The sequence below is a fragment of the Mixophyes fleayi genome, chromosome 8, assembly GCF_038048845.1.
Source record: "Mixophyes fleayi isolate aMixFle1 chromosome 8, aMixFle1.hap1, whole genome shotgun sequence".
Taxonomy (NCBI): domain Eukaryota; kingdom Metazoa; phylum Chordata; class Amphibia; order Anura; family Limnodynastidae; genus Mixophyes; species Mixophyes fleayi.
In genome coordinates this window covers 77,646,888-77,669,682 of record NC_134409.1, presented here as the reverse complement: position 1 = coordinate 77,669,682, position 22,795 = coordinate 77,646,888, and the positions used below count along the sequence as shown (strand labels likewise).

Genomic DNA, 22,795 nt, shown 5'->3' with positions numbered 1-22,795 from the left:
ACCTGTTATGTGACTCATAAATCTATTATCCCCCTTTATAATAAAATGGCCACTGTGAGATTGATAAATGCAGAAGGAGGATAAATTATGAGGTAGGATTACATTGCCCCTAATCATTTACTGTCCACTAATATTCCTTTTGCTAGTGTACATTGATCCGCACATTGTTATTAATACACTCTATTAGAGGGAAGTTTACTTTTCGTTCTGGTGTCATCCTTAATAGTTGGTGTATTTTTTCTAAGAACGTCATCACCTGTCTGCTAATTGTGATTATTACAAGGTTAATATTCAGTGGTCAGGATATGCAGAACCTTGTAGTTTCCTTTGTCACCAAAATGTACCATGGTAAATATTTTTCAGCCTGAGTGGCATAAGCTGATATTGTAAATACTGGTATATTATAATGGCAAATATACCACCAAGGGGCCACTGCAAAATCCTATACCTGTCACACGTATCCACACATATGTTGCCTAGAAAAGTTTTACCCTTACGTCCTGATGTCATCTGAGTTCTCCAAAATCTCTCCCACTCTCACCTGTCCTCCTTTCACCTGCCTGCCCTATTATACATGTCCCTGTTATGTTATGAAGTGTTTTCCCCAGATGCCTGCCTTCTCTTGGTTGTTGCCTCTCATCACACCCTCCCTCCTTCTTGTCTGCTCAGATGTTAAAGTTCAGTGGGTCCTAAGCTTCCACAAACTTCAGGCTGGCTTATTTGGAGTAATCGAAGGTCTAGTTAAACATTAACTTTTTAGTGAAGTTCTTTAATCAAATACTCTGTTAGCATTGGGCATAGAGAAATGTGGACATTTCACAAGATGATGTGAAATTACTATTTGGCGTGGAAAAAATATAGATGCTAAAATCTGATGTAAATTGTATTGTATTATATGATCAAGTGTTAATGGGCCATTATTTTATATTGAAAATTAATAATAAATTAACCTTACAATATATTTAATTAGGAAAGAACATTTTGATTATAATTACGAATGTTATGGTACTTTTAGCATGTTAGGCAAAACCTTCTAATAGCCTGCAGATGTTATTAATGTCTATCAAGAAGTTTATTCAGTTAATAATAGCTTTCAATATGCACCATATATGCAAAATAAACAACAAACTACGACACAAACCAATACAAATAAACAAAATATTTTTTCCTAATTAATTGTTTTGCAGAGTTCAACTATATTTCATTTTATATTACATATTTACATTAAAAAGTATATTAACATACATTTTCAGTTCATGAGACAGTTTTACTAAGTTATTCTCAATGTGTTTTATCTCCTGCCATTATTTTTTATGTCAGGCAGATCATTTGAAGGTAAGTAAGCTTCACTTTTCAGTAAAAAAGTTTTAGATATTTCAATTAACTTTAGTGCACCCCGAAATTAACCTACTCTTTCTGTACAATATTTGGTAACATTAGGTTAAAGGGTTAGCACCACCCTTATTGTGAAAATACTATCAATGATAATTATGAAACAATATAAAAAGAATAATACCATAAACATTAAATATGTAAATGTGTTATCTGGTGCGGGTATCATTTCTGCTAACATGTATACAGTGCCGTAACTAGACATTTTGGTGCCCTGGGCGAGACAGGGCACCGGTGCCCCCCATCTAAGTGGGAATGGCATTTGACAAGTGGGTGTGGCCAACCTAATGTGGGTGTGTCCAGCACTTTACTGAAATAATTTGTGTATATATATACACAGTGGTGGGATTCCAATAAATTAACAACCGGTTCTCTGCCCTAATGACTATTTAAAGCATGCTAAAAATATATAGTGATAGGTATTATGCAGTGGTATTGTGTGTGTAAAAATTTTTACAAAATTGTCTTGTATATAAGAGCTTATGAATTTATATGTAAATTGTCACCATTTCTTCAAGTAATTTTGAAAACCTAATCAATTGGAATTGAACACCAAGAAAAGTATTTTACTGCAACATTATACATGGAAATAAATATTAAATACTAAGGCTAATAATTAACCAAGTACTATCGTAGCTAAAGAACATTTTAATGGTGTTATCACACACAATGGCAAGTCTGCAGAACAGAGGCAGCCCACTGTGGCTCTCATGCTATTATGGAACTACAAATCCCAGCATGTATTATTATTCTATATTTGCAAATCAGTTCAACAGCAAGAGAGACACTATGTCTACTTCTGTCATGAATAATTAGCATCACATTAAATCTTTTTTGAAAGCAGAGTACAGGTAAACCTCTTCCCCTTGGTGTGTGGTAGAGAAAGGCATTTTTACACCAGGGAAGCTGGATTCACACACTGTAAATACTCCTACATGTGAGGACCTGCAGACATGGGAGGGGACAAACGGCAGACCTGGAGGAGAGTGCAGACACGACGCAGCGGTGCACGGCAGCGGAGCCTTTCATTCAAGATGTGCCTTTGACTTCCGCAGTGGAACGCATGTGCGTTCCACAGACAGGAAGTTCGGCATTTGCGTTCCAAATACCTAACTTCCTGTATGTGGAACGCACATGCGTTCCACTGCGGAAGTCAAAGGCACATCTTGAATGAAAGGCTCCGCTGCCGTGCACCGCTGCGTCGTGTCTGCACTCTCCTCCAGGTCTGCCGTTCTTATCACTGGCAACAGAGCTAGGTAGCGGGCGGCTGCTGCGCCCTCTTTGGGCTTGCGCCCTGGGCGACGGCACCGCCCGCACCACCCTAGTTACGGCTCTGCATGTATATTATGTCTGTATTGCATGGCAGTCACTAGTATGCTCTCCATTGATTATATATCCATAGAATGCTCTCTGTGTTGTATGGCGGTAACAAAGGTACTCTCTGTGTTGTATATCTGCACTGGATTAGTTGTAATAACAATGATAATCAGCAGTGCTGCAGATAAAAATATATACTGACATGACTGGCAATAAAGAGGCCTGGGAACCTGCTGCAGTTAAATAAATATATATATATATATATATATATATATATATGTAAAAATAAGGAGAGAAGCGCCAAACATAGTGTGATACCACATTATAAATAACACATATATTCAAGTGTTTGTGTAGCCGCGTACCAAATAGTAAAAAGTTTGAGCTTATCTGTGAGAGTTGCAGCTCCTCCTCATTAGAGACCAAATTCACACTAAAACTTGGAGAAGAGATAATAACATAGTGTATCTCTTCTCCAAGTACAGTTCCGGACCCTTGCTTCTGAGCTCTGTTGGAACGATGAGGCTCTGATTTCCACCTTCTGACAGGGTCTGAATAACCGCATAAAAGTTGACCTGACCTCCCGTGATTTGCCTACCAGCCTCAATGACATTATATCGCTTTGTGTCAAGGTAGACATTCGCCACAAAGAACGCATACAGGAGCGTGACCGTACTCTCTGTCCTTTGTCCCGTCTGGCTCCTCACTTCCAGTCTCCAGTATTTTCCATGGATGAGTCTATGCAGGTAGGTCGCTTTCTCCTAACCCCTGAAGAACGGTATAGATGTATGAAGAAACAGCTGTACTTATATTGTGGGGATTCCGGGCATCTTCTCTCCACCTGCTCTAAAAGGCTGGGAAACGCCACCTCCTAGGTGATAGTAGGGAGGTCAACCTAGGATCCCAATCCTCTTCTCCCTATCTGCAGAAAGGATCTGAATTCCTGATGCCCATCATCCTTCTTTCCCATAAAGGACCTCAATTATTACAAGTTATCGTGGACTCGGGATCTGCCAGGAATTTCATATCCGCCAGTTTGGTCTCTGAGCTCCATTTACCCACTCAGTCTTTGCCACAGCCTTTGGCATTAAATGCTGTTGATGGAAATCGAGTCTTCAATGGCTCAATCACCAGTATGACCTGTCCCATTCGGCTGCTGAATGGAGTTCTTCACTCTGGATTGATGGACTTTGGAAGCACCAGGAAACTAATCCATTCAATCATTTTAGGTCTTCCCTGGTTGAGAATGCATTCACAACAATTTGATTGGGTTCACGCACAAGTTATTTCCTGGTGTCCATCTTGCAAGGAACGCTGCCTGAAGTCTATACAACCACCTGGGTCCACTATTCCATGTCTTACTACGTCCTCTCACGAGGTTCTGCCTGATTCATACTCTGAATTCCTTGATGTCTTCAGTAAAGCTGCGTCTGAGATCCTGCCTCCTCACCGGCCCTGGGATTGTCCTACAGTATCAGTGATAAGGAACTGCTAGCTATCAAAGCTGCCCTTGAAGAATGGCGTTACCTGTTGGAGGGGGGTCTCTTTTCCGTAAAAGTATTCAATGACCATAAAAATTTAACCTATCTACAGTCTGCACAATACTTAAACCCAACACAAGCTCGATAGTCACTGTTTTTCAGCAGGTTCCAATTGATTTTGACTTTCCGTCCGGGCACCAAGAACTTCAGAGCTGACGCCCTTTCTAGGTCTTTAGACCCTTTCGACTCTGGTTCTTGTTCGGTACTCAAGTCCATTATTACTCCTAACATTTTAGCCTTGACCAAATCCTCTGTCAAAACTCCTCCTGTTGGCAGATCGTTTTGTTACTATTCACCTGCGCACCAAAGTCTTGGCATGGGCTCACAATTCTAAGTTTGCCAGGCATGCCGGTATCAAAAAGATGGTGGCTCTCCTCTCCCATTTCTACTGGAGGCCTTCCCTGGTCGCTGATGTAAAGAAGTACATTTTTGCCTGCTAAGTTTGTGATATACACAAGACCCCCAAATGCTCGCCTCCTTCCTCTCCCTGTGCCAGAGTCTCTATGGACTATCGTTACCATTTTATCACCGATCTTCCCAACAGCCATGGTTACAATTCTATCTGGGTCGTAGCTGACCAATTTTCCAAGTTTGCTCATTTTATCCCCCTGGAGGGTCTATCATCTGCCTCTGCATTGGCATTACTATTTATAAAGAACAACATCCGTCTTCATGGTTGTCCTCTTGGAATCATCTCGGACTGTGGGGTGCAATTTGACTGTAAATTCTGGAAATCGTTCTGCAAACATTTAGGGATGAGCTTGAAATTTTCCTCCGGGTATCATCTGCAGACGAATGGCCAAACTGAATGAGTCAAACAAGACCTGGAATCTTATCTTCGGTGCTATTGCTCTGAGCAGCAATCCTCGTGGAGTGAGCTCTTACCATGGGCGGAGTTCACTCACAACAACCATTAACATGAGTCTACTGGTCTGTCCCCCTTCTTTATTCTTTATGGAAAGTATCCTGCATTACCTACTGTCATGTAGCTACCCGAATCCTTGTTGCCAGCAGCTCATGGTATGGTTTGTAATATTTCTCAGGTTTGTCTAAGTTGCAGCAATCTTCAGATCACTATAAACGTTTTGCAGATCGCCCCCGAAAAAATCTTCTGGTTCTCCATGTGGGGGACAAAGTATGGCCTGCTACACACAATCTCAAGCTCAAGGTCCCCTCCATGAAACTCGTACCTCGCTATATTGGTCCCTTTCCTATCCTCTCATATAATCAATCCTGTTAATTATAAACTCTGGTTACCTCATTCTCTCCATGTACATAATACTTTCCATATTTCCTTATTGAAGCTGCTTGTCCTTAACAAATTTACTCAAAGTTCCTCTCCTCCTCCTCCTCCTATCAAGACCGTCCAGGATGAAGAGTTCGAGGTAGAGTGTATTTTAAAATTGCGTCTTCTCAGAGGCAAGGCTCAATTCTTGGTACACTGGAGGGGTTACGGTCCTTAAGAGAGATCTTGGGTCAACAAAAAGGATCTTCACGACCCTGTCTCATCAAAGAATTTCTGAGGAATCAAGCCATCTCTTCAGAGAGTAGTGTGTGGGGGGGGGGGAGTGGGGAGTTCTGTCAGGTGCCATCACCGCATTCCTCCTAAGTGCAGGGGACAGTCGTCTGTCTTGCACCGCTCTCCACGTCCCGTTGCGCTTCCAGTCCTGGAGCACCGCAATGCACGTGCATGCGCAGAGATGATCGCGTCCCATCACCTAGCTTCCCGGGCTTCAGTGTTCTGACTGCCGAATCAACTTTCTCTCCCCCCCTATATAACGAACTCTCTGCCACCATTAGGTTAGGGTGCCAGAGTATTGGTTCACACCAGCTCCAGCACTTACAGTTTTGTACTACCACTCGTGTATGCCGACTTCTGGCTTGTTCATATGTGCATTCTACTGCACAGCCCATTTGGTATTAACCTTCTGCTTGTTCCTGATACTTCTTCAGATTATCCCTGTGTACTGCGGAATGGTTTGGCTTGTCCCGGATCATCCGACCATTCTTGTCTACACTCCACTGGACCAGTGACTGACTTGGAGAACTGCGACCTCCGTATCCCATACAGCGAAGACCATACCTCCATGCAGGGGTCCCTGGTAAAGACCGGGGGTGCGTTAGACTGAGCACCTCCCTGTTCAGTAGCGTAAATACCAGCCAGTGGCTCCCACGGTATCATTAACCATGACAGTATATATTTATGGGGAGGGAGGAAGGAAAAATCATTCCCCTATGGTAAGGTTTATCCAACCCTAGGGTAAAGGGGACTGCCTGAGACTTGCAGGAAAGGCGATCCGCAAGACCCATGTATTTATACACATGGTTATGTATAGAAATTATATATTTATATATTTTATAATTATATATATATATGGAATATATATAAATTATATTTATATGTTTTAATAGTGACGTGTAAGGAATATGTAAAAGACAGTTCAGATAGGACAATAGTGTCCTTTCCATACATGTAAGTATGTATAATACTTACATTGATGCATATTTGGTTGCCCAAAACATGTCTTGACAATGCAATTGAAAATCGACATTCTGAGGAATTAACAGGATAAATTTTGGACCTACCAAAAAGAATTAATGTATAGATGGAGATATGATGGATGATGATTTATGCTATGTGATGGAGTTAGAGAACCATAAAGTATGGTTAATTATTTTTAGAATTGAATTGGGAAAAGCAATTGCACCAGTGACAGAATTACAAAATCCTTCATTAAGACAACTGTGGACTATAGATAGCGGCATTAGTTGACATTTAAAAAATTATGAGAGGGCACAATGTTAAATGTTGCAAGTAAAGATAGCATTCGTCCAACCCCTGCCTGAGACTTGCAGCAGAGGCGGTCCCCAAGAAGGTGTGTACTCACTCTGATGCCAAGGCAATCAGGACATCTCACACTGCCGCTGTGTCCCGGCTAGTAACAGGCAGTCAGGGCACGCAGCTGTAATAAAATTATTGCTGCCTCTTGAGTGGACATGTGGGTTGTGCTCTTGGCCCCATTTCTCCGTGCTACCGATTCCTGCTCATAAGCTTTTACTATATTGAGTTAAGTCCTGGGGGCATCAGAGTACCTGTGAGTGCATCCAACTCTATGGGAAAGGCGGCTGCTATAGCTGAAGATCACTCCTGCTAGTACTAAAAGCTTATGACAGTTACTAGTGAGCTGTAACATTGTAACAGATTATATCATGGGATCAGTGGTGTAATGGCAATCTTACCTTCCGCTGTTTGGTTTTGCTATTAGTTGTTAGCTGACATGCACTGCTCTCTCCCCCACCATTTTTGTTTAAATAAAATCTGTGATCTTTTGCCAAATTTACATTGGTGTCCCTGTGGTTGTTTAATTATTCAATTACAGTAATAGTAATTATGAACATGCAAAGGAGGTTTGGGTTCAATGAAAGGGAGACAAACACTATTCAGTATATTATTTTTTGAATTGAATCAGAAAAGGCGATTGGTTAGGCTTTGGTCATGAAAACATTTATGTTGTGTTATAAATGGTTCTGTATTGGTAAGGCTTTGGTCATGGAGACTGTTGTGCTATGTATGGTTCTTTGTTGGTTAAGTGTTGGTCCTGGAAACATTGGTGCTTTATGTGAAATATCATGTGTTAAAATTGGCCAGTGGACATTGTGTGTTAACGGCTGAATAGAGAGCTATTTGTGGTGGATTGGCTAAATACTGCTTGTAATGAGTAATGGGTCTGTACTGACTTCACATTGTTTAGTAAGTGAGGCCTTGTGGGCCTACATGTGTTCATAACAAAGCATGGCAAGTCAGCCATTTTGGATGGTGACTACAGCGCAAGAAGTTCCATAATAGACTTTGAAGGAAGTGAATTTACTTTAATGTACATGCATAGAAAGTGATGGATTAGGAAGTGATCAGATCGTTAAATATAACATTTTGTTTGCTGTGTTGGTGTTATACATAGTCCTGTGTGGTTTTATGTTGGTTTATGCATAGAAAGTGGAGTAGTTTGAACTGGTTGTAACCATGTGTTTGAAAATGGCCGCTGGACTTTGAGTGAGGTGTGCATGCTGGTCTGTATGGATTCTCGCCTCCCCCTTCACTACACAATGCATACACACACACACACACACTACACCTTTAGACAATAGTTAGTCAAAACACACACACAATTACATATATATCTATATTACAGGCAATAAGTATGATATATTGCACTAAAAACTATATTTTGTGTACAATATTGTTACGCTGTTTATTGTTCTATAATATAATACAACACACTTTAAATGAAGCTATATCTTGTTGTGATTATTCTTGAAGTCTGTCGATATAAGGTATTATAAGAATGTTATTTCTTGGGTTAATTTAGAAATACCTTTTGTGAGGAGTTGGTTGACGGTAATAGTCATATATATAACGGTATTAAATGGTCATACATACATTTGCCAGAATATTAAGGAGATTGTAACCCAAAAGGGGGGAATAACCCTTTTACACTATAAATAGTAATATGTGAGGAAAAACAGCTCAAATTACATTATTTTACTTATTTAACACAATTTTCATTTAAATCCAGATCCAAAACCTTTTGCAATAGTTCAACAGAAGAGGTAGCAAAGCTGAAACACAAAGTTGGGTTAGAACCGACACCTCTTTCAAAACCGAGGGTCAGCGCACATCTCTTATGTGTACAGCGTCGGACTGGCCCACAGGACTACCGGTAAAATTAGCGGTAGGCCCGGCTACCTTGCGGCCACACCCCCTTTGACAGCCACGTCCCCGCTGCTGCGGATGACTGGCTGTCAGTGACAGCCAGTCATCTTTCACCTTTCACATGCGATCGCAGCTGCGATCATGTGACCCGCCCACTCACCCTGTCAGCTGATGTTCCCGCGCCGCTGAAGGGAGAAGATCAGAGAGGCTGCATCAATCAACTTTTGGGTAAGTATACTTTAACCAGTTGTTTATATTGTTTGTGCTAAAAAATCATTTATGTATTACAGTTTTTTATCTTGATAACACTGGATTACAATGTTATTAGTATTGGTTTTTTATTAATTTAGCTTTGTTGATCATTACACACACCCAGTATTAGATACACATTACAGTCCAAATAGGTGCGTATGTTTGTATCCTTGTGTGTCCCACTTCCCCCCTGATCTGCGCCCATCCCATAAAACCCTGTAAATTTTCATTTTTTTGAGTACTGTCAGGATACTCTACCCCCTGGGAATAGTGGCAGCATCACCCTCTTCACCTTCTTTTTATTTTTACCAGAAAGTACTAAGGTAGCGCTCATCGTAAAAAGTATATGGGGTCTCCCATTACATCTGTTCTCAATATATATATATATATATATATATATATATATATATATATATATATATAAAATGTGTGTGAATTGAGAGGACTATTGCAGGCATAATATGAATCGGGGACACTTGCGTGGCGTAACATTGTGGGCACTACCGTGTGGTATAGCATTGTTTTGGGGGCACTACTATTTGGCATAGGGGGGCTGTCTATCTATACTAAACTATAGGGGGGCTGACTATACTAAACTCTAGTGAGGGGGGGCTGCACAGAGAACACTATAGGGAGGAGGCGATGGGACCTTTTAATGCTGAGGTGGTTTGGGTCTATAATTGAATGTGGGTGCTGTTGATTTAATGGCAGGGATAATTGGCATTTCTAAATGTACCCATTATTTTTTCCAAATAGGGCCCTCAACATTCCTGGATCCAGACAAGCCGCAACTAAAGAAACCAGCAGCCACAGGTGGTAAAAGTGACAACAACAGGTAGGACAGTCTGTCAAATGTTCTGAGTATAGTACAGGCTTGGCTAACTTGTGGTACTCCAGGTGTTGTGAAACTACAAGTCCCAGCATATCCTTACAGCAATAAGCTGCTATATACTGGCAAAGCATGCTGGGGCTTGTAGTTTCACTACACTAAGGTGCTAGCTGTCTTTCGTGGACTGACCACTCCCCCTCTAGTGTCTGGTTCCGCCTCTATGATGGCTGACCACACCCTCTTTGGTGGGCCCCTAGTGTTGCATTTCCCGGTGGGCCCTTCATGCCCCAGTCCGACACTGTATGTGTATATATATCAGTATATATATCATATATATCATACCCCACCTACCCGCTGCCAGACACTGATCTACCACACTGCACCTCCTTGCTGACAGACAACATATCTGCAACAATCCCCCTCCTGGTTGCTAGACACCCCATCTGCAACACTCCCTTTTCCTGCTTCCACATACATCATCTGCCACACTCCCTCTTCATGCTGCCACACTGGTCCCCACTGCCAGTCACCCCATGTTGCCACTGGCCCCACCAACACATTTCTCCTCTCTTCTGCCAGACATCCCACCTGCCACTATGAAAGAGAGAGAGAGAGAATTGCATTTACTCTAATATAAATAAGTGCATGTACAATATTATAAATATTGCTATTATTATTGTTTTTATTTTTTAGAATTCAAAAGTATTCTTATTTAAAATACAGATAATATATAACTTATATATATATATTGTGTGTGTGTGTGTGTGTGTGTATGTATATATATATATATATATATATATATATATATTATATACATTTTTATTTTTTATTTTATTTTTTTAAACATAAACCTATTTAAATGAATACAGTTTATTTTTTTTCTTTTGGTACTTAATTCTATTGACACCACTGTAGCTCACCAACTCTGTGCCACTACTACCAATTGAGCTACTGTTTTCAAATCTCCACTGCCTGGCTGACTTGATGACTTATTCACTGACTGGTTGTCAGTGGGGGATTTGAAAAAAGCTGTTCAAGTGGAAGAAGCGGACCAGTGCTGAGGAGTTACAGTGGAGTCTGTATAATTAAAAAGTACCAAAGAAAAAAAATAAACCATGTTCCATGGGCTTACCGTGCCATTCAGTTGTCATTTCTAGTTGGCGAGGGTGTCACATAATTGGATGATCACACTTTCAGCTAACTAAGGACCAGGAAATGGCCTGCTGCTTTATAGTAATTATTGTCTCTTGGTAAATCTTGCAAGGGAAGTCTGCATTTTCCCGTGTAAGGAGGAACAGGATGGCCACTGGGGCTGAAATATTCCAGTGCTGGCTTTTTGGCAACATCATCATCATCATCATTTATTTATATAGCGCCAACATATTCCGTAGCCAAACATAGTAAAATAATAAACAAACTGGGTAAAACAGACAAAGAGGTGAGAAAGCCCTGCTCGCAATCTTACAATCTATTGGACAATGGGAGTTTGACACATGAGGTTAAGTCTACATTTGCAGTCAGCCCAGCCAGACTGCAAAGGTAAAAGTGACTCATAAACTAAATGATCCTGTCACACAACAATGTTGGTCAAGGGGTAGTTGTATAACGGGTGGTACTAGGACAATGTAGTGAGGTCAAGAGGGTGGTTGAGGAATATTATAAGCTTGTCTGACAAGGTGAGTTTTCAGAGAACACTTGAAAGCTTGTAGACCAGAGGAGAGTCTTAATGTGCAAGGGAGAGAATGCCATAGAGTGGGTGCAGCCCGAAAAAAGTCCTGTAACTGGTTATGGGATGATGTAATGAGTGTGGATGAGAGACGTAGATCTTGTGCAGAACGAAGTTGCCGAGTTGGGAGATATTTTGAGACAAGAGAGGAGATGTATGTTGGTGCAGCTTTGTTGATGGTCTTGTAGGTTAGTAAAGGTATTTTATAGTGGATTCGGTAGAATACAGGCAACCAGTGTAGAGACATACAGAGTGATTCAACAGAGGAATAACGATTTGCAAGGAAAATCAATCTTGCCGCAGCATGCAAAATAGATTGTAGGGGTTTGAGTCTGTTTTGGGGAAGACCAGTAAGGAGGGAATTGCAATAGTCAATGCGGGAAATGATAAGTGCATGAATTAAGGTTTTTGCAGTGTCTTGTGTGAGATATGTGCGAATTCTGGAAATGTTCTTTAGATGTATGTAACATTATTTAGATATAGTCAATGTGGAGAACAAAGGATAGGTGTGAGTCAAGGATTACACCTAGGCAGCAAGCTTGTGGGGTGGGATTTATGGTCATGTTATCAACAGAGTTAGAAATGTCAGGTATGCTCTTGTTTGTGGGTGGGAATATTATTAACTCTGTTTTAGAAAGATTAAGTTTGAGTAGGTGAGAGGACATCCAAGATGAAATGGCAGAAAGACAGTTACACGGGACAACACAGATGTCGAGAGATCAGGAGAGGATAGATAAATTTGGGTATCATCCGCATAGAGAGGATACTGAAATCCAAAGGAACTTATTAGATTTTCAAGAGAAGTGGTATAGATAGAGAACAGTAGAGGACCTAGCACTGAGCCTTGCGGTACTCCAACTGATAATGGAAGCGGAGCAGAGGTGGCCCCAGAGAAATTAACAGTGAATGAGCAATTAGAAAGGTAGGATGAGAACCAGGATAGAACAGTGTTCTGAAGTCCTAGGAATTGCAGAGTTTGTATGAGAAGAGAGTGGTCAACGGTGTCAAATGCAGCCGAGAGATGCAGGAGAATTACAAGAGAGTAATGGCGTCTAGTTTTAGCAGTGATCAGATCATTGACAACCTTAGTCAACGCAGTCTCTGTGGAGTGTTGAGAACGAAAGCCAGACTGAAGAGGATCCAACAGGTTGTTTGCGGAAAGGAAGCATGTGAGGCAAGTGTAGACAAGTCTCTCTAGAAGCTTGGAGGGGCACGGCAGCTAAGAGATGGGACGGTAATTTGAGAGAGAGTTTGTGTCGGAAACTTGTTTTTTTTAGAATAGGAGCAACCACTTCATTCTTGTTATGTGATGTTAAGATGCCAGTAGAGAGCGAGAGATTACAGATTTTAGTTAGAGGTGAAATGAGCGCAGGAGACGGGGATCTACCAATTTGCGAGGGAATAGGATCAAGAGGACAGGAGGTAGAGTAAGAGGATAAGATGAGAGTAGAAATTTCCTCTTCATTTGTGGGGTCAAATGAAGAGAGCGTGTCAGAGGTTGGTGGAAAGGAATTGAGCTGATTGCTTGTTGAGGGAGAGGATACCAATTCTAGTCTGATCTTATCAATCTTGTCCTTGAAATATGAAGCAAGATCCTGGGCACTGATAGTAGACGGAGGGATTGGCAACATCAGATTTCATGCTCACAAAAGTGCAGCTTATTTTCCCAACACTGTATAGCCTTTTTTATTCTTTTACATATATTACACAGTGGTTAAGCAACTAGCATGTTGGCTTACTGGTTAGCTCTCCTGCCTTGCAGCACTGGGGTTATGAGTTTGATTACCGACCATGGCCTTATCTGTGTGCAGTTTGTATGATCTTCCTGTGTTTGTGTGGGATTTCTCCCACACTCCAAAAACATACTGGTTAATTGGCTGCTATTATAAATTGACCTGGTGTGTGAATGTTAGGGAATTTAAACTGTAAGTTCCAATGGGGCAGGAACTGATTTGAGTTCTCTGTACCACGCTGCAGAATTAGTGGTGCTATATGAATTCATGTTAAGTATAGTAGTTGGCTATTCTAACTAGAGATGCTCACTGACCCTCGTGTTTTGGTTTTGGATCTGGATTACCTTCGGGATTTGGTTTTGCCAAAACTGCCGTTGCGTGTTTTGGTTTTGGCTTTGTTTAGCTATTTCTTTTACTAAATTTCATTTGTTTGGGGTAAAATCACATAATGTTGCTATTATTTTGTACCTACATTATTATTAACCTCACTAACACTAATTTCCAGTCATTTTCATTCAATTTTAGGAGAGGTAGCATGTACAATTTATCAAACTAAGCAGTTTATCCACAAGGAGTGGCACTTTTGTGGCTGAAGTGCAAGTCCAACATGGCCCTCCCTAAACAAGCTAACAATGGGCTTGTTAGAGTAATAGCAGAAACACACATCAGTGCCAGGAAAGATTATTGGTGCAAGATGGAATTGTCTTTGGGCCCTCCCACCCCCCCATATGTTGGATCTTACAAAGGACATGCACACTTTAACAAACCAAGCACTTCAGCAACAAGGACTGCCACTTTTGTGGCTGAAGTGCTTGGTTTGTATGGGCCCCCACTAGTGATGGGCGGGCCTTGTTCCCTGAGATCCGAATCCATCCGAATTTTGCCTATCCGAGTACCGAGTCGAGCAGGCTCGGTACTCTCCCGCCCATTCGGAATCTAAATTGAACCCGAAGAAAAAAAAAATTGCCAACATTCCATTCTACTCATGCAGTGGCAAAAAGAGAATGAGGCCTTCGCCTTTCTCTATTAGTGGCAGATCCAAAAATGTTACCGAACCTTCTTCTTGTATGGTCACTTGTGACCAAGCAAGACCAAGTAATTTGGAGTCTAAAAGTGGTGCTCAACTACTGTTACGCATCAAAGCCGAGCTGCAAGTAAACAGTAAGGCATTAGAGGATAATGTATGCTCTGAATCAGAAATGACAACAATCCAACAGTGGTATGTCTAATCGTGAGCATTCTGTTAGTGTACCCATAAAGAAGGGCCCTTTCAGCAGTTCTGCTGATGTGTGCCTGAACAGCCTGAGTGTAGCCAGTGATACACCAATTGAGGATACCACTTTGGAATTAGAAGAGGATGAGGGGGATATTTGTGTAGCCGATGAGGGAGCTAATGAGGATGTTGATGAGGATGAGGTTGTTTGTATAAGTCATGTACAAGTGGAAGCAGTTCTTGCACGTGATAAGAAGGCGGCCATTGTCATGCCTGGACATAAGACCACAAAAGCCACTTCTTATTTGTGGAATTATTTCTACCCAAATCTTGACAAAAGTTGTCTAGCCATTTGTAGTGTATGTAAACACTTTTGGATTCCAAATTACTTGGTCTTGCTTGGTTTTTTTTTGTTTTTTTCCCTGACTTCGAAAGACTATGTACTTTTACATAGGCTTAACCAGATGATGTACAGGGATAACTATCATCAGGACTGGTGCCAGCAGCTGCTTGCTGCTCTTGCTCTTTTGTGTACTGCTGTGAATCCATTTTGATAACACCGTACACTTAGTAGTGCAAATTCAGAGTGCAATGACTGGTATATTAGGATTTCAGCAATGACCAAATGACCAACGCAGCTCTTCTATAAGGGTGTATATCAGACTCTACACTTTGTAGTGCAAATTCAGAAAAAAGAGTGCAATGACTGGTATAATAGGATTTCAGCAATGACCAACCCAGCTCTTCTATAAGGGTGTATATCAGACCCTACACTTTGTAGTGCAATGACTGGTATATTAGGATTTCAACAATGACAAATGCAGCTTTTCAATTTGGGTGTATTTTAGACCCTACACTTTGTAGTGCAAATTCAGAAAAAAAGAGTGCAATGATTCGTATATTAGGATTTCAGCAATGACCAAAGCAGCTCTTCAATATGGGTGTATATTGGACCCTACACTTTGTAGTGCAAATTCATAAAAAAAGAGTCGAATGACTGGTATATTAGGATTTAAGCAATGACAAATTCAGCAATGGAGCTTTCTCTTCTATCACTTTGCCTGCCAAACTGCTCTATACTCTGTCCTATCTCTTCTCTGTCCCTCTCTCAAATGGCGCCAGATTGCGGTAGAGGCGGTATTTATAGATTCCGAGATCCGATGACGTCACAATGACATTTTGCCTCCTTTTGGAATCTGAATAGGCGCGAGAGTACCGGTTCGGGTGGTTCGGTTTTCATGAAACCGAGCCCGCCCATCTCTAATTCTAACATACAGTATATAATAAAATATGCATATATAAATTATTCAATGATATTAATTGCAGTAGGTGGTTGTACTATTTTTTATTTGAAGCAAAGCTTGTATTACTTCAACCACTCAACATTTTTTCCTGGTTTCATGAATGTTTATCTGTCATGATCCTGCTTGGACTCGACTTGTAACCACAGACTTACATGCTGAATCATTTTCGTTCTCACTACATCTGTGCAAACATGGATCATTGAAAGGTCTAACCCCCCCCCCCCAAAAAAAAAAAGTGAGAAAAAGTGATCCAAGCACCAGCACTCTTAGCCAGGGATGGTTGCCATTAGTGCATAGGGAAGAACAGTGTGCAGGGCCGGATTAAGGGGGGGGGGGGCACAGGGGGCACGTGCCCCGGGCCCTTCTCTCTAAGAGGGCCCCCCGCCGCCTGCTGTCCGCTGATCGGATCACCTTGATCTGAATCTTCTCCTGCTGGTGCAGCTGTGGGAGCCCCGCTGACGCAGCTGTGGGAGCCCCGCTGACGCATGCGCACACAGATAAAATCCTTGTCAGCGGGGGCAGATGTACAGCAGCACCGTGGCTGCTGTACATTCTAAGGTGCCCGAAATGGAGCTAATGCTGCGCAAGGCAAGGACCACTGGGAAGACGTGAAGAGTGGGCTGATCATGGCTTCCTAGGTGAGTCACACCTTCCCTGGCCAATCTTAGTTTCTAATAATAATTCATTTAAATATATCATATACAGTTTATATTCATTTATAGAGGTAATGAAGAGAATAGGAATAGGTATGTTATAGAAGAATCCACTACTTTATTAATCATTATTAAAGTAATACTGAAGCCAGCCACTTGATTTAAAGCTTAGATTTCAGTCATTTTTATGTGTATGTGTATGTGTATGTGTGTGTGTGTGTGTGTGTGTATATATATATATATATATATATATATATATATATATATATATATATATATATAAAATGTATTTTATATGCAGTATCGTTGCTAGTTTTCATGTGCGGCATCAATGGTATTTTTCATGTGCGGTATTAATGGTAGTTTTCATGTGCGGTGTTAATGGTACTTTTCATGTGCGGTATTAATGGTAGTGTTCATGTGCGGTATTGATGGTAGTTTTCATGTGCGGTATTAATGGTAGTTTTCATGTGCGGTATTAATGGTAGTTTTCATGTGCGGTATTAATGGTAGTGTTCATGTGCTGTATCAATGGTAGCTTTAATGTGTGGTATTAATGGTAGTTTTCATGTGCGGTATTTATGGTAGTTTTCATGTGCGGTATTAATGGTAGTGTTCATGTGCGGTATCATTGCTAGTTTTAATGTGCGGTATTAATGGTATTTTTCAATTTTTCATAGGCGGTATCAATGGTAGTTTTAATTTGCAGCATTTTAGTATGAGGAAGCATTGATTTTTCTTTTGTAGACAACCTAGGCGAGTCCCCTGGGAGCGCTGTTAGTGTCATTCTGTGGGCTTTATGCGTCATAATACAGGATGTGCATAAAGCAGGATGTGTCAATGCTTACAGTCTTATACAGCCTTATACCTGATGTCGTTATATTACATGCATTTTATACAGTGGTGTTACAAGTACCTGTTGTAATATTCATATCTATTACATCCAGCGATCTTATCTATGTATTTATATATTACCTTATCACCTTGTTTTGCATAGACTTGGTTGTGATGAGTTGTGTCTGCTTCCCATGATGGATTAGCTGATGTGACTGCAGTTTAACAGTTAAATCATAATAACTTTCAAGTAGTACTTCTTTTCATAATTTGGGTGATAAATATAATGTTGGCAGATATTTCAGGAATATTAAAATAATAGCATTGTATTGCAAAAAGTGTCTTGCGGAAGCTGTACATTTTTCTCTTACCATATCAATAAGGTGTGTAGTCCCCAACCAGTCTGGGATCCTTATGTCAGTGCCCTGAGAGGTGCCTATGTGTTTTGCAGAGTCCCTAGCACCAGAGCTGGATTAAGGGAGGGCCCCGGGATGCCCCCTGCACCAGGTTCTGCATGGTTCTTGGTGTTACCCCCAAATGCCGGTATACAGGGGACAGCACAGGGTCCTCCATTTAAGTGCTTAGTCAGCACTATTCGCCTAAGGTGCCATCGCGCTGGTATTATAGTGATACCATGCATGTATGCAGTTAATTTTTTTTAAGCCTTCTGGGAATAATGATGACACAGCTGCTGCCACAAAGCTGTGACTGTGATGAGGAGCAAAGAGGAGCCGCTCTGCCTCCCGGGCTTAAGGTATGTGAAGGTCTGCAGCTGAGGAGGTAAATGAGAATTGGGGGTGTGGTAGTTGAGAACCACGTTGATGAGGAGGGAAATGAGGTGAAGGTGGAGACAGAGAAGAGGATTGAGGAGGCAATGTGGATGCTAAGTAGGTGGAGAATGAGGAGTGAGAGGGAAGATAGAAAATGTGTTTGAGGGGGATAGAGGTGCAAAATGAAGAAGGGGATTCAGGAGGGGGACATGGTGATACAAATGTAGAACAGAGAGTTAGGATGTGGTGCTAAGACCTCGATTTTCTATTTTCCCTATAGCAGCTTTCATTGTGGACCCTCTCTCCCTGCCCCTGAAAAGTCGCATTTAAAAAAGTTGGCATCTTAAGAGACTGAAGAAAATGACAAAGTAAAATTGTAAAGTTACAACTGTGCCATGGATGTTATCTAATGTCTCACTTTCTGTAACCACGTGGACATTTGCACTGCCTATCAGGACACTGCCAACCACAATTTACCACCTGTTTTTACCGCCACTCATTCCATTAGCTCCCCTCCTCTGGACATACACTAACTTTATATGCAAATGCATGGCGAGGCCATGTAAAAATGTTAATATTAAGAAAACAAAATGAAAATGACATAAAACACCTTCAAGCTAACTACTGCCACAGACATTAGCATCTGTTGCCTTGCTACACTCCAGACCTGCTAATGCTTAGTTGGACTAGGATGGAAGGGATGACCGATATATACATACACATGCAAAGATAATTTTATAATTATATGAATCAATTGACATGATGGAGGACGAGCTGTCTGGGTGCAGGCTGCAAAAACAGAAAGCGGAAATAACATGTAGGAGAAAGCAGGATAGTCTGTCATCTGTCCTGAATATGGTGGGGCAGTCCCGAATTTGGGTGACTGTGCCACTTAGTCAGAATGGACAGTTGGGATGTATGTCCCTCTTTATACTTCTCTGTTCGTGAAGGGGGAGCTGTGTGCACTTAATACTAGTGAACATAATATTGCCTGCGTATTTGGCCATATTACACCATAGGGCCCCCTCTGTCTTAAGTGCCCCGGGCCCCCCAGAGCCTTAATCCAGCTCTGACAGTATGGGTCACATATAAAAGCTGTAACCAGCACCAGGCCATGACAATCTGCTCTGGTCACATTACAACAGGGAAACCCAGCAACCCCTGTTATTGTGGGACACAGCCTGTTCAGCAGAGGGCTGAAGTCCTTAGGGGAATCAGCAGGGCCCGATTAAAGGTCCAGGCCGTTCTAGGCTAATATGCTTGTCGCGTGTTCTTACCTATCATGCCAGACTAATACAGAGTAGTCAAAATCTTTGTCACTCATTGTCATGCACTGACTGCTCTACCTTACTGTAATGGCTGATCCTGTGTCTGTTAAAATGATGTTCTGGGTGGCTAGTGTGTTTTTTTCCCATTGTTGAGGGTAGCAAGTGGTGCTGGGTTTAGTAGAGGCACTGGGGTTAGTAACAGTACCAAGTTTAAAGACAATGTATAAGGCACCTGCCAGTCGACGGTTCCTGCTGTTCATCTGGTGGGTGATCAGGAGGTGGGCAACTGCAAGGGAGGCCTTCTTGCAGGAGGTTGTGGTTACACAGGCTTAAAGGGGCTAGCAGTGGTTAAGGTGAGGTGGCACAGTTATGGAGCCTTTTGGCACCAGTCGGAAAGCTTTATGCAGTGCCTAGTCATTTATATTATAAAATGTTTTTAAGTTTATACCTCTCCCTGTCATAATTATGCACCCTAACAATCTTGCTCCCGAACATCTTCCACCCTTGGTTACAGCCTAGTCAGTCTACTGGCTAATAAGATCCTGGGAATCAGGCCCACAAAAAATGAAGAACCCAACCCTAGAAAAAACAGTCCTGTGTGTAGCCAGTGGGTGTTGTGTTAATAACGTTAAATAATTTAAAAATAGCGCTACTGGTCCCGGTGAACCCTTGAAGCTATAAAATGATTGAGAATGCTGGCACTTGTAGAACTACAAGTGCCAGCATACCCATGGCTGCCAAAGCAGCAACTACATGTGCCAGAATGCTCTGGCATCCAAAACCTATCAGGACCAGGTGCCACATAGAAACATACTATAAAAATAAACACATTAGAAAAATTCCTTTATTTAAAATGAACGCCCCCCAGTCCCTCTTTCACTATGTCTTTAATCTATAGCTATATCCTATCTAGCTTTGTATACAGTATGTTAGATAAACTTCATTTAAGTACATTGGCTCAAGACTGCTTTTGTTATACAGTAATTTTCAATTATGTGAATAGCACTGGAATGGAAAAATGACTACTACCGGGACCACTCACTAAGCCACGTCATTTATCTGTTGTCACTTGGGTTTCTAATACCTAGCAGTACATTGGTGAAATTATATTTTACATGACCACATGGTGATGTGCTTTTGCAAGTTGAAATTTTCCATTGATTTCCATCCTGTTTAACTTTACAGATTGTAAAAAACCTTTTGAGGAATGTTAAAATAGATCAGGAATCGGCAACCCCCAGCACACGTGTCAGACGTGGCACGCCGAACACTTCTGCCTGGCACGCCTGTGCTGCAGTTGTCAGACTAAAGAAGCTGAAGATGCCTGAAACTGAGCTGTTTTGGTTATCTTCGGCTGCTGTAGTCTGAAATCTGCAGTTGAGCGCTTCTCAGCAGCCTTTTGCTCCTGGCCGCAGCCACCAGCACCATCTGGGCCTCCGATGTTCTGGACCTCACTGACGACGATTTTGACAGCATCATCCTGCAACACGAGCTGATGTTGTCGAGTGACATGGCGCCGGCTCTAGTACAGCTCCGTGCCACTGGCCACCAGCTATGTGCAGGGCGGCTCCGCGTTACCTGTCTCTTCCCACAGACGCTGCGCTTATCCAGTACATGGGTCCAGGAGCTTTCCCAGCATGGGAGACTGACATATAATCATGTCCGTGCCACCCATTATGTATCTAAGGCTAAAACTCACTATGTCCTCTAGTGTACTATAAAAGCAGTGTACCACATAACCTGTCGTGCCGCTTATTAATAATACACTATTATACATTTACCATGAACTCTATTGCAGTTATATTTAATACAGAGCCTCTCTTGGAGTCATGCTGCAGTTATGTACACTTGTGGTACATTGGTAAGCTCTGGCTAATGATTGGGTCCAGTCCTTACTTTTGGCCATGTTTTCTACCAATGTGCCACTATAACTTGCCCCCTTAGATTATTTTATATTGGAAATAGTTGCAAAGAGTACATCAGTTATGGTGTATAGTAGTCGATGTGTGAGAGCCGACTCTACTTCCTCACCAGTCTTTGGCAGTCTGGCCTCTCCCTCTGTTATGGCAGGTGTGTTGTGCATCCCTTGTTCACATTAGTACAGTAGAACTGTTGTAAATGGTGTAGTAGTACCTGTAAGTTGTACTCACTAGATGTCTTATTCAAGTATTTTGATTGCAGATAGGTATACTTAGGTGTGCCTTATTATGTTGGAACACTGTTTTGTGTTGGTATGAAATAGTACATATCTGATGTTAGCCCATATAATTAAAGTGTATGTTTGCTTTTTCATGGCTCTAGCTGCTTCTAATGTTCACAAATGGTACATGTAGGGGTCTTCACCTAATAATATATACACAATAAATAGCTGGAATCCTTGGATACTGCAAACATCTTTGCCTGCTGTATTATAGCTAAAGGGAGGTGAGGTGTGCAGCAGCTCCGTTTTGGTTATCTTCAGCTGTCTTAGTTAAGCAGCTCCCGTGGATGAAGATGCAGACTCCAAAGGTAAGTATGAGGCATAGGAGGAACTGGCGGCACAGCTATTAGGCATAGGAGGAACTGGGGGCACAACTATTAGGCATAGGAGGAACTGGGGCCACAACTATTAGGCATAGGAGGAACTAGGGGACCAACTATTTGGCATAGGAGGAACTGCGGGCACAACTATGAGGCTTAACATAAATTGGGGGCACAACTATGTGGAATAAAACTGGGAAGCACAAGTTTGAGGTATAATATGATATGGGGCACAACTATGTGGCATAATATGAACTGGGGGCACTATTGTGTTGCATAACATGAACGTTTATTTGTAGGTCCCATTACTATTAATATTATAATGATACTAGCGTGATAAAATACGAAATAATTACTAAATATATATATACACAGTGGTCAAATAGGATGTTTATTAATTTTTATGATGAAAACAGTAAAATAAGAGGCGTATGGTATACCAATGTATACAAGCACACTGACATGTGTGTGCGTGTGTGTGTACAACTGGCACTTCTGGGCTTGAAAATATTTTAACCGGTGTACTGATAGAAAAATGCTGCCGACCCCTGAAATACATTGTTAAAATACTGCCTTAAAGCATGCTGGTTTCTTGAATAATTGAATTTATGTTTACAAAACAATTTGGGACACAAAATGAAAATATTTGTTTACTTAAGTAAAAACAACAAAACAAATATCTGCATTTATATATATATTTGGAAACAAAGTAGCTTTACATATAACGCACAA

At 41.4% G+C, this 22,795-nt stretch overlaps 1 protein-coding gene across 1 annotated transcript in view; it reads right to left on the bottom strand.

The window, feature by feature from the left end:
- DDR2 (discoidin domain receptor tyrosine kinase 2) overlaps positions 1 to 22,795 on the bottom strand; it is a 516,782-nt gene that overhangs the window by 10,847 nt on the left and 483,140 nt on the right. The gene's annotated exons all lie outside the window — the stretch shown is intronic.